This window comes from Delphinus delphis, chromosome 1 (genome assembly GCF_949987515.2).
Source record: "Delphinus delphis chromosome 1, mDelDel1.2, whole genome shotgun sequence".
Taxonomy (NCBI): Eukaryota; Metazoa; Chordata; class Mammalia; order Artiodactyla; family Delphinidae; genus Delphinus; species Delphinus delphis.
The window spans coordinates 174109969-174122015 of record NC_082683.1 but is presented as its reverse complement, the minus strand read 5'-3'; the positions used below and the strand labels follow the sequence as shown (position 1 = coordinate 174122015).

The 12047-nt window shown below is 33.4% G+C and overlaps 1 non-coding gene and 1 pseudogene across 1 annotated transcript; both read right to left on the bottom strand.

Moving 5' to 3' along the window:
- Positions 1-2047: 2047 nt before the first annotated feature.
- LOC132424920 (large ribosomal subunit protein mL52-like) lies at positions 2048-2368 on the bottom strand (annotated as a pseudogene).
- Positions 2369-2804: 436 nt separating this feature from the next.
- TRNAG-UCC (transfer RNA glycine (anticodon UCC)) lies at positions 2805-2877 on the bottom strand. The gene has a single exon. It is a non-coding gene; the product is annotated as a tRNA-Gly (tRNA).
- Between the last annotated feature and the right edge of the window lie 9170 nt (positions 2878-12047).

Below are 12047 nucleotides of genomic sequence, written 5' to 3'. Positions count from 1 at the left end.
AGCAATTCATCAAAATTATCGTTCAAGTGTTCTATCATTTTATGGCTCCAGTGCCTACTGCTCCATGCTAGTACATTTTGGTGGCTGTATCTCTCCTGGTGTGCCTTTCTCTGTAGATGTTGGAGAGGTCACTTACATTACAACCTGCATTCTCAAATGAGAACAATAAGTCATTAATTTTCAATTTGTCCCGCTTCCTCTTGTTGTAAGGATGGAAGTGAAAACTTCTAAGCTCTTCAGCTGTTAGATCTAAAATCAGTAGTCTGGCTTTAAGATAGTTTGTGGAACACGTCAATCCTTCTAACTTAGATTTTCCTCAATACACTTTCCCCTTGTGTCTTGAAATGAACGAATTCTTTTCATCTTTCAGGTATCAACTTTAAATCTCACTACAGTATGCAGGTCTCCTTGTTATTCTATCTAAAACAACTCCTTCACTCTCATCTTTATCTATTACAACATTCTTTCAACACTTGTGGAAGGTTAAATGCTTTTTTAAAAATTCTGTATTCTCTTGTAGAATAAAAATCTTTGAGGGGAAGAACTATGCCTAGGTCTTTTCACCCTTCTATTTTCAATATTTAGTATGATTTGTTACTTAATATTTTATGAGTAAATAAATCTTATTTACACAAATGTATTTTTTCATAGAATAAATAATTCACGTTATTTATTAAAATATATAAGACCAGTCTATGTGTTCAGATATCTTTTAGATGGTTTTTAATGAAGTCATGACTATTTTCATGAAAATATTCAAGAAACATTGATGAAATACTTGAAATTATTTATAATCAACTTTATTTTTGTCTGAAAACCAAAGGTTTTCAAATATTTTTTGGAAGCCTTTTGTATGTACTATGATGCCTCAGCACCTAGCACTTATTTAAAAAATGGCCTTCCCTCATCAAAGATAATATAATTATCTCATTATTTCTCTCTTCTTAAATTCTTAATCTTAATATTTATGACATGTAGTGTAAGTATCTGCTATAAGTAATTTTTTTAGAATACATTTATTTCCTGGCTCTCACTTTGATTTTACCCAGATTAGAGAAATATGTTATTACTATTTTTTGCCATGAATCCTTTGTTTTTTTTGAAATATAGTTGATGTACAGAATTATATAAGTTACAGGTGTATAACAGAGTGATGTCACAATTTTTAAGTTTATACTTTATTTATAGTTATTGTAAATATGGTCTATATTCCCTGTGTTGTACAATATATCCTTGTAGCTTATTTTATACATAATAGTTTGTACCTCTTAATCCATTACCCCTATCTAGCCCCTCCTCCCACTAGTTTGTTCTCTATATCTGTGAGTCTGCTTCTTTTTGGTTATATTAACTAGTTTTTTGTATTTTGTAGATTCCGCATAGAAGTAACGGCATACAGTATTTGTCTTTCTCTGTCTGACTTATTTTATTGATACTTAGCATAATGCCCTCCAAGTCCATCCAGTTGTTGCAAATGGCAAAATTTCATTGTTTTTTATAGCTGAATAGTAGTCCATTGTATGGAATATATCTTTATCCATTCATCTGTTGGATGCTTAGGTTGATTCCGTATCTTGGCAGTTGTAAATAATGCTGCTTTGAACACTGAGGTACATGTATCTTTCCAAATTTGTGTTTTTGTTTTTTTCAGATATATACTCAAGAGTGGAATTGCTGGGTCATATGGTAGTTCTATTATTAGGTTATTATTATTTTTAATTTTATACAATATAACTTGAGCAAGCATCTAAGATTTTGGATTTGCCATAAATAGGCTCAAAGTGCCATTAAATAACTTTATATAATAACAAAAAAAAGAAAGACTTTCATATAGTTATTCATCTCTGATGAATTACCAGACAACAGTATGGAGTGGAGCCCCCAGCCAACTCATAATGTCATGTCAACTGAGCAATAAATAAATTTAATTTGTTTTAAGCTTGTGAGAATTTAGGTTTGCTTGGTTTTGTTGTGTTTGTTTTTCTGGGGGAGGCAGGAGTTGCTTTTTATTGACTTGGTCATGGGTTCTGCAGTAGGGCGCCTTTGGGTTTAAGAGCATTCTGCTGCTTCCTTTCTTCTTCCTGCAACTTCTGCTACCTGAGCTGCCATGCTTGTAATCCAGCATCCATTTCCTGTGACAGCAGTACAACTCGTCTTGCAACTTTTTACCTTTGGCCTTTTCTTCGAAGCTGGCCTTTCATTGGAGGAGGCCATCCCCGTAAGACCAGTCTGGGAGCTCCGCAAGGAGCCTGTAGCCAGAGGGGTTGGCAGCAAGGCCCTGCTGGACTCACCACCGACTGCTCACCCGACCTGTGACGCCACAGTGTAGCCTCCAGCCACTAGAGAGCAGTAAACGCAAAGCAGCCATGCTGAGGCACAGGAAGGGTTGCTTGGTTTTACAGCAAAATCAAGCTTTACCAGACTGATACAACAGGATTCCAAAGGAAAAATAGCACTTAACCTTACATTTAACATTTGTGATATACCAGTAAACATTTTTTTTTTTCATTTTTATAATTGTTGCTTCCTTGGCTGTTTTATTGGAGCCCACTTAACGATTGTCAATTTATTTATACAGTTGAATAACCCTGCCATAAACAATACATAATTTTAAACATGAGAGCATGTCATGATTAAGGATTGGGATTAAAACATATTCAGGAATTTACAGCAATTCACACAGGACTAATGGAATATCGAGGACATGGCCACCTGAATGATATAAACTATACTTCTTTTTATACATTATTCTTTTTCTTTTTCAAAGATTTTTTTTTTTGGCCATGTGGCTTGTGGAATGTTAGTTCCCTGACCAGGGATGGAACCCAGGTCCCCTGCAGTGGAAGTGCAGAGTCCTAACCACTGGACCACCAGGGAGTTCCCTTTACTGTTTACATTATTCTTTTACACTTTTAAATTTTAAGTTCCATGAGGCCTATATCCCCTTTTTAAAGGAATTGACTAGGTAGTATTAACTGTATTGTAATTTCAGGGACAACAATTATTAGAATTTTTTAGTGAAATTATGATAACTGTAATTTCCAATAAATACATAGTAAGTGTCTTTTTTCTTAACAAAAATCATGTAAAAAAACATTCACCAAATTTATACAGACTTTTATACAGTCACACACATTTGCCAAGGGGAATAAAAAACAGTTTAAAATTATTTGATTTAAAAGCTTCTTTGAGTTATTTCCATTGTGCCTAAATTTTCAGATGGAAATGCACAAATTAAATGACAGGATGTTTGGTTTGCTTAATATTAACTCTGAATGAATGTTTCCGAATGGTTCTGAGTAAATTATATTTTCCACGTAATGGCCTGATAATAAGTGAAGTGCTTTTTACCCCAGTCTTGCTAAATATATATGTCATTTTCCTTGTCTTAACACTATCACTGAATTACTGTTGTTCTTTTCTCTTTCTTCCTCTTTTTCTTTTATCTCCTTTCTTTCCTTCTTTCTCTCTTTTCTTTTTCATTCTTATTTTTTGTTGTCATTTCACTTGGCATATCTTCTTGCATAGCCTGTGGAATTAAAATTATCTCAGTGAACACAATGTGCTGACTTAGATATAGACCATGCCTTTAAAAATGTTCTATTTGCAATAGGCTAGAAATAGAATAGAGGTTTCATGCAGATCAGAAACTGTGGTGAAAATCAATAGCTATCTGACTTTAGCAGGTGACTTCCTCTTTCAAAGAACTAATGAATGTTATCTGATGTACTGGAGCAGTCTGCTGCTCAATGAGGCTGAAGAACAGATGTGCAATATGTGTGTCTAGGGTAAAATTCAATGATGCAGCTGTGTATTTGGCTAAGGTTCATCTGAACATTCTTAGTCACTTTTGAATAGTCTTGAGTAGGATCCCTAACTGCTTTGGGGCAGTAGTAAAGGAACTTAAAAAAAAAAAAAAGATTTATGACACTGCTTACTTGGCTGTATCTTTAATTTTATAAATTTTATGCCATCAAATTCTTAGTGTTTTCCTGAAATTACCTTATGTCTAGAATATACATCTATAAATCTATATCTATCTATATGTATCCAAGTATGTATGTATCTACCTAGCTCTGCAGTTGTAGTCTACATTATGATGAAAGTTTGATTCAAATAATACAGCAATGGAATGTGGGTCCTATAGTACTTAGAAACAGCCTCTTGGTAATGGCCTGTAGGTGTTAGGCAATCAAACACTATAATCATGATTAGTTGCTAACCAACTAGCAAAGGGAGCCCCAGATGCATTTAAATACAAATTTCAGCTCAGCACAATACACAAATTGAAAGCTCTCTTCTTTTTTATTAGTATTTCTATTAAAATAACTTACTGTGCCTGTCTAAACACATTAAGAACCTTCAAGGGTACAAAAACAAGTTATAGTCCCATTAAATAGAACATTTGTGTATTTTAAGATCTTTATCTTGCTAAATGAACTCTGCTATTTGCCTGCCCTGATAAGGAAAGAAGGGTTATATGGAGAAGTAGATTGAAAAAATGAGGGAAAAAAATCTTAATTATTTACTTCTCCAGGCTCTGAAACCAAACAGAAGTGTTTCCCTTCTCAAAGGAAGGATCATAGAATGGACCCATTTCAGACATAAAAATAACAGAATTTCTCTTCAGTCATCATCCAGCACCATATTGGACCCTTTAGGAATGTGAATATAGAGCTCTTTATTATTATGGAAATCTAAAATTCTTGGTTTAGACAGGGGGAAAGAAAGAGACTTTCTCTCACATCACCAGAGTGATTATCCAGGTAAAGAGGATAAAAACTTTAAAACAGAGTCTTCTACAAAGATGGTGGAAACAAACTAAAATCCTGGGAGTTCTCGTTCATTGTGGACTGGATATGGTCAAGTTAATATTCCTGCCAGATTGCTCTTTGGATTATGGACTCTGACTAGCGCTCTTTGTTACCTCATGTACATGGTCTTCTGTTTCTCTGCCTGATATACTAAAATTTTACACAGGGCTTATCCCCTCCAGAATTCCTGTAACTCTGATACTAATTATTTGATTATAAGCCTTGACTAAACGTTCATCCTGATATTTGTTTTTTTGTATCCTACCTTGAATTTAATACTGCCTCGAGCTTTCAATTCTGAGACTTTAAACATATTATAAAGTTCAAATGGAAGAGTTAAGAGAAAAGAATGGTTACATTTTAGGAATATTCCCTTAGTAAATAATGAGAAGTGTGCAAAAATTATTGATTTAAGATTTTTTAAAGGGTAAAATGGAAACAACCTATTTTTCATAATTAAATCCTTTCTGTAGGAAATTGGTTAAAATGTTTTTATATATTCTGGGTATTGTATCCACAAATGATGTTTTAATAAAATATACATATAGGCATGAATGTACCAAAGGGCCTTTGAAACACTGAAAAACCTTGCAGGACTAAGTGCTTCTTAGCCATCTGTCATGTGATAATCCAAATTTTCTCTAAAAAAAATGTAAGTCTTATAATTTAATACTAATGCTTCTATAACATAGTACTGCAAGGCCAGACCTTTGCCCTCCTATAATACAATTTTACAAGTTACAAGAAGGGGATAAAACAAACATGAAATTTCTGTAAAATTTTTATTGGCAACCAGGTGAACACATGAGAATCAAATGAAAAGAATTTTAGCTAGAATTCATTATTTTTTGTTAGCTTAGTTATAAGATGAGGGTTCATGTTGCCTTTCCCTGGAGAAACAGAGCATGGGTAGCAAGTATGTGGGAAAGGAAAGAGTAAGAAGAGGGGTGAAACATTTCTCCCTTAATGAGGTGGTGTTCTACAGAAAGAGTGCCTCCTACTTGTAAACAGGCTAATGATACTTATCAGTAGACTTCCTATCCAAGAAATGTCTGTCAGAGTCATGAAAGGCAAGGGAACACTGATGACTGATCTAGACTGAAAGAAACTGAAGATAAAATTGAAGCATAAATATGAAATGGATCTTTTTGCCATTACAGACATTATTGGGACAGCTGTCAACATTTGAACAGAGTCTGAGGATTTGATTAATAATAAGTATTGTCCTATTTCGAAATTTAAAAAAAAATTGTATTTTCAGCAATGCAAAACTGGTATTTCTCAATGGCTTTTTGTAAATAAAACTGGAATTGCTGGTTTATGGAGACCAGAATAGTTGGTATGAAAATGGGAATGAGTCATATATGCATTTTTGCTGTCTACCCAAAGAATATAAAACTGCAGGGCACCCAACCTGAAACATATTCCCCAAAGAATAATGATTCTGCACATATTATTTAGAATTCCTCTATTAATCTAAAATGGGATTAGTGCTGGAGAAAAGGGGACATTTACAAGCTATACTGTAGCTACAATTTCCTTCAGAAAGCAATGCTCTGCCTAGCTTTTGCTTACATGCTTTTAATCATTAGTAAAATCGTATTGGGTAAGATTTATAATTCACATGAGCTTACTTTGATTATTTAGCCATTTGTTTTTAATTTGTTAATACAGAGTTTGGTTTTCTTGTTCTGCCCCTGCTACAAGAAAATTAGAGTATTTTAAACAAAAAGAAACAAATCTGTGAGGTTCTAGAAAGCAGAAACTTGATCTGGGACCTAGGAGGAAAACCAGGAAGCTCTGTATGTCTACAGTTACTCTTTATTTGTGGTCTCAATTGTTTTTGTAAATAAATTTATATGGAATATCAATGTAAGCCAGGAGCATGCAAGGACCTTACACAGGAAGAAATGAGCTTCTCAGATTCAGTAAGACCTTATTTGTGCTGACATGTCATTTGTTGCTGTGTACTCCTTTTAGGAAATTTACACACCAAGGGAAACTATTTGGGGATATATATGCTGCAACTAAGACCACCTTTTGGCCACCACACTTCCCTTAAAATTTGTATCCCTTCAGAGAAATGGAGAATATTATCTAAGTTACATTTGTGTGTGTTGTCTTTCCACCAGTATATGACTCATCAAAATAAGGAATATGTTCTCCAGCAGAAGGCTTAATAATTAGCATTGGCAGTGCCTGAATACTGCTTTATCTCAACTTGAGCATAAGCTAAAGGATTTGTTGAAAAACTCTTTTAACTAGTGTCTGTCTCTTGGAATTCAAATCCTTCATTCACAATCTTATCAAAGAAACCAAGTAATTGATCTATAGCTTAGGAAGTAGCAAGGAGTCTATAATCTATTCATAATTCTCAGATATAATATTATGTGAAAACAGCACACACAGAGACGTAAAAACAAACAGTATAAAATTGTTCATGGATTCCTCCTAATAGATTTGGTCCAAACTTAAGGAATTAAACATTTAAAAAAAATAAATTTAGTAACACTGTATAATAACGATTCTACCTGGAAGAGTATATATAATATAACTTGGGAAATTATGATATTCCATTTGTACCCAAGATCTTTATAAGATTCCTATGTATGTGCATATATTTATTATTTAAATATATGATATATTGTTATAATATTTAATATTGTACAACACATTTGGTTGAAAGAGAAGCACAAATACAAATACCTTATTTGTGATTACTTCTTATACTCCTTTCTTCTACGTATATTACTGTTCTTGAATCTTTTAAAGTGATTAGTATTATGTTCTTAATCAAAGATCAAAGATGATATACCCTCAAAAATCATATGTATATGATTAGAAAGATAGATAAATGGATGGACGGATGGATGGATAGACAGATGGACAGACAATGTGGTCTCTGACATTTAGGAGTTAATTGTTCTATCTTGTTCTGTATAGAAATGTGTGTTTTTATTAAATGGTGATGAAAAGAGGAATTTACAAGAAAGAAAATAATAGTTAAGATATACTGTAAGGCTTTTCATATTATTTAACTCATTTAATCATGCTACTACTTGTGTAGATATATTTTAGTAGCTGGAGAATGAAATTCAGAGATATTAGCTAATTTTACCAAGACATCCTTAATGTCATAGCTCTATGAATTGAATATTTGCATCTGTTTTGGTTTCCAGACTATATTATCACCACTTCACCACACATCCTAGTAGAGCAATCTCCTAGGTGAATCTTGGAAGATGCTTTTTCATTCTTGCATTTACATAAGCTCTTACCCTTTTCTTGGTCTTGCAAATGCTCTTTTACTCTTCCTTTATTATCATATTGGTTGTTTAATGTTGACTTTAATAAAGAAATCTTTGAATAAGGGTGAATAAATGAAAAGAACTTTTCCATTAGTGTATGAGCTCATGTCCAGATTTTAACCAGGTGATCCTATAATACTTTTCAATTAACCAAGCAATATCTTTATTTATTTAAAACAGGGAAATGCATTGTAACAGTTTTTTTAAAATTGAGTATATTAGACAAAATAAAGGTACTATCAATCATCATACTTTCATATTATAATATGAAAGCTATACTGCCAGAATAAAGAAAGAGAATTTTAAATTTAATACATTAAACTTCATGAAAATCTCACTATAGCTTTTTAACTTCTATAATTACACTAGTGAGAATTTCTCAGGTACCTCATTTTATAAACCCACATTTGAGAACTTATCTACTGGACTAAAAAATCTAAGTTCCTTTAAGACACAGGATCCCAGAAAATGATCAAGTGATAAGATTGTTTTCATCGGAGCTGAAAACATACAGAGAGTAAAGCCTTCCAGCAAAGTTGGTAATAATTCAATATTTTTTCTTAATCTCAGACAGAGGCCACGTGGCCAATCAGCTGTCCAGTATAAAAGAATTTTATTATTTTTTTGAGTCACATTTTTTATAATACATTCTAGAAAATGTTTGTGACCCCTGAAAAAATTATTTTTTCCTACCCCACTGAAGTTGAAATTCTAGATAAGTCAACTTTCATTCCTACACTCTGCATACATTTCAATTTTCGTCACGGTTTTGAAAAAGTTGACAAAACAAATTATTTAATCATTGTGCTATAATTTACCATAAAGTATGAAACATCTAAAATGTACATTTTCTCAAAACAGGAAGCATAAGGATGAAAATGTTGACTGCAGCGTTTGTAAATATTTGATGCTGTTTCCTACAAATATCATAGTTATGGTCAGTGAAACTATTAAGTGTTCAGGTCAAATAAGACATAATTTAGCAAAGTGGGCTTAGGGCATAGTAAAAGCGTTCAAGCACAATTCAAGCAAGTTTGTGGCAGATTATAAAACTTCTAGAAATACAGCTTTAATTCCCTAATCACATATTTCTTTCTTACTCTCATTCTGATTTCTGCCGAAACAATTCTGGGGCTTTATTAATTCATGCTCCTTTCTCATCCCTTAATATAATTTGTTGCATTTGGTACTTCTGAATGCTTTAAAAAATCTTCTGTATTAATCCCCATTATTTGACATCTTGTTTGCATATCTCCTTTCTGACTCCATTATATAAAAAGAAATACAGAAAAAAAGTGGATTTTCTAATTATATGTTGTTTCTTTATCTTTTAATTAATTTTTATTGGAGTATAGTTGCTTTACAATGTTGTGTTACCTTCTACTGCGCAGCAAAATGAATCAGCCATACATATATGTATATCCCCTCCCTTATGGATTTCCCTCCCATTAAGTAGTGTTCCCTGTTCTATACATTATGTTCCCCTCAGTTGTTTCAAACAAGTGAAAAGCCCCTGTATTGAAGTGTTGAAGTGTGTTGCTTTATTTTCTTTGTATCCTCTGTGGTGTCTGAAGATACTTTGTTCATCTCTCTCTAAACCGGGGCCTATATTTGAATGCTCACTCCCAGCCCTACCTCCAGAATGGCTGCGCAGAAGACTGACCTCAGAAGTCTTCACTGGGACATTGCTCCTCGGTGAGGTCTCTTTTGTGCTCTGGGAGTGAGAAATCAGCTTTCATCCAGAGGTGTAATCCCATCAGAAATGCTGTTTGGAACTCTTTCTTTTTTCCTCCTTTTTAGCCTTAGTGTTGACAACCTGTATTTTCCTAATATGTACAACTTTGTTCTCAAAAATACCTCAGAATCACAAACCTACCTCACTTAGAGACTAAAGTTCCTCATTTCCACTACTTTTTAAAATTAATTATTATTGGAGTATAGTTGCTTTACAATGTTGTGTTAGTTTCTACTGTACAGCAAAGTGAATTAGCTATACGTATACATATATCCCCTCTTTTTTGGATTTCCTTCCCATTTAGATCACCACAGAGCATTGAGTAGAGTTCCCTATGCTATACAGTATGTTCTCATTAGTTATGTATTTTATACATGATATCAATAGTGTATATATGTCAATCCCAACCTCCCAGTTCCTCCCACCACCCCCCTTCCCCCTTGGTATCCACGCATTCTTCTCTTTGCCCGTGTCCCGTGTCTCTACTTCTGATTTGCAAATAAGAACAGCTATACCATTTTTCTAGATTCCACATACATGCGTTAATATACGATAACTGTTTTTCTCTTTCTGACTTACTTCACTCTGTATGACAGTCTCTAGGTCCATCCATGTCTCTACAAATGACCCAATTTCATTCCTTTTTATGGCTGAGTAATATTCCACCATATATATGTACCACATCTTCTTTATCCATTCCTCTGTTGATGGACATTTAGATTGATTCTGTGTCCCGGCTATTGTAAATAGTGCTGCAATGAACATTGAGGTGCACGTGTCTTTTTGAATTACGGTTTTCTCTGGGTATATGCCCAGTAGTGGCAATTGATACAGCCACTTTGGAGAACAGTATGGAGGTTCCTTTGAAAACTAAAAATAGAACTACCATATGACCCAGCAACCCCATCATTTCCACTATTATCTGTCATCTGCTTAAAAATCTTTCTTGATGCTGACTACCACCACTTCTTGGTTACTTTTTGGGTGTCCTCTCATTTCCTAGCCAGACAGTCCAGCATCACTCTCCACAGGCCTCTCTTGATGGTGGCTGGTAATTTGGCAAGAATGTATCCAAGGCTTATTATTCTATTTGTCCCCTCTGTGTAACTGCTCGATTGGGTTGACTCAGGCTGCAAATGGAAGATGTTCATATTACCTGTTGCTTCCTTCAATTTAAACTAATTTAATCAGTTTTGAATGTCTCTGCATTTCAAAGATTCTGATTTAAGTTAAAAAAAAAATCAATTGGCTTTTCTTTAGGTTCTGATGAATAATAATGTTTTACTAATAAACCAAACAGCTGTTCACTTTAGAACTGTAATATTTCTTCAAAATACAGGCACAAAACTATATAATTGATATTGAGACTATATATTATGCATTTATGCCATAGGCTGAATTCTTTGGAATGCTCATAAATGAAGAAGTAAACCACTATTAATTATTTGCCTCTGTTGTACTGGGATCAAATATTTGCCAAATGTTTGCTGAAGTAAAGTAAAACCTAGCACGTGTGACATCTGTTTTGTAGTTTTTCTTTGTCATCAATAATGAAGGGCTTGTCTGGATTTAAAAAACAAACAAACAACAAAAAAAAAACCCATTTGCTATATTTTATTTGGATATGGGTTTGCATTTTTAGCTAAAATACAGATACATTTTGCTCTTGCATATTAATTGTACATATTCTATTTTTTTTTATAAAAAGATGTCGGTCCAAGATGCAGGCCACAAGCTCAGTAATGTCTCAATTTTAACCCATTATACCCTTAGCAGAAGCAACACTGTGACTGTCATTGTGCTCCATGGAATACTCTGCTTTAGATTGTATTTTTCTCTCAACATTCCATCTTTGTAAGGACTTATACACCTTTTTTATTGATACCTCATGAAGTAACATTTTGTTGGAATATAATTATAGCCACAGAAACAATATATAGGTGAACCTTCCAGTTCTCTTTAAATAGAACATTTCATTTTGGGGGTTAATCTATGGCTATCAGAGAATTATTCAATTAAGTTTTGAGAAAGATAAACATGTAGATAAGAGAAAATCAAATATATATCATTATCTGTCTTAAGAATTGAAAAGAGCTACTTGTGTGAAACAGCTTTTAAGATTTATAAGTCTTACCATTTCTACATCTTCAAGCTTTTATTTTGTAACAGTTTACATCATTATATTGTGAT